Source organism: Gekko japonicus, unplaced genomic scaffold (assembly GCF_001447785.1).
Source record: "Gekko japonicus isolate JY-2015 unplaced genomic scaffold, Gekko_japonicus_V1.1 scaffold637, whole genome shotgun sequence".
Classification (NCBI taxonomy): Eukaryota; Metazoa; Chordata; class Lepidosauria; order Squamata; family Gekkonidae; genus Gekko; species Gekko japonicus.
The window spans coordinates 366,637-368,088 of NW_015172573.1; positions in this window are offsets into that span (position 1 = coordinate 366,637).

A 1,452-nucleotide genomic window follows, 5' to 3' on the forward strand; every position below is an offset into this window, starting at 1 on the left:
CTAAGCCCGGGGTTACAGGTTGTTGTGTTGTGGAGTTAAAAAGAAGTTAAAAAAAGAAGTTAAAAAGAAGAAGAGATTGGATTCAGCTGACATTTAACTTACCACTCTGGCCAGGCAGGGGTTAGTATGGGCTAGCCCAGAGTAACCCCCCGCCTGGACTAACCCCCGGGGTTACTCTGGCCTAGCCCGGCAGGGGTTACTCTGGCCAGGGGGGGTGAATCTGGCCTGTTACAGCCGGCCAGATTAACCCGGGGTTACTGTAGCCTAGGCCAGAATAACCCCTCAATAACCCCTCCGGGGTTATTCTAGGCTAGGCCAGAATAACCCCGGGGTTACTCTGGCCGGGGGGTTAATCCAGCCTGTTACACCGGTATTAAGCAAATAAAAAGGTATTTTAAAATGCCATAGAATGCATAAATACATTTTAATTGGGTGTTCTGGTTGTTATTGTTTTTTTTAAACAGCTGTTATCCTCCCCAAACCCTTTGGAAAGAGTAATTTGGAAACCAAACTCCCTCCCTTTCTCTCAGAACACTCAATTCTGTGGACTGGATTTGATTTACCATTACATTCCTATGCAGAGTTACTCTCGTTACACCCAAATAGACAAGAGCAACTGTGTACAGGATTGCATTGGTTGTCCCTTTATGTTTAGTTACTAATCACTCTGTAACTCCTGCAGTGAAAACGACCAGAGCATGTATGTCGGTAGTCACAGAGCCCAAGAAATACCTGTTTCCAATGCCAGGTAACACTGAGAAGACAAGAGTCACTGGAAAAGTCAAGGTGTGTATGTGTATGTTTAGTGCCGTCAAATCGAAAAACTGAAGGCAGCAGAAAAAGAGGAAGACCCAACCTGAGATGGACGGACTCAATCAAGGAAGCCCCGGCCCTCAGTTTGCAAGACTGTTAATGGGAGGACATTTGGGAGGCCATTAATCCATAGGGTCATCATAAACCGAAAAGCCAGCGCTGTCCGAAGACTTCTCCGTGGTCATGCGGCCAGCATGACTAAATGCTGAGGCACACGGAACACTGTTACCTTCCCACCGAAGTGGTGCCTATTTATCTACTTGCAATTTCTTGCTTTCGAACTGCTAGGTCGGCAGGAGCTGGGGCCAGAGACAGGAGCTCACTCCATTATGCAGCACTAGGGTCTCGAACTGCCGAACTATAGACCTTCCGGTGTAACAGGCCGGATTAACCCCCCGGCCAGAGTAACCCCGGGGTTACTCTGGCCTAGCCTAGAATAACCCCGGAGGGCCGGGGTTTATTATGGCCTAGGCTAGAATTAACCCCAGGTTAATCTGGCCGGCTGTAACAGGCCAGATTCACCCCCCCGGCCAGAGTAACCCCGGGGTTACTCTGGCCTAGGCTAGAATAACCCCCCCATTCACCCCCCGGCCAGAGTAAACCCGGGGTTACTCTGGCCTAGGCTAGAATAACCCCCCC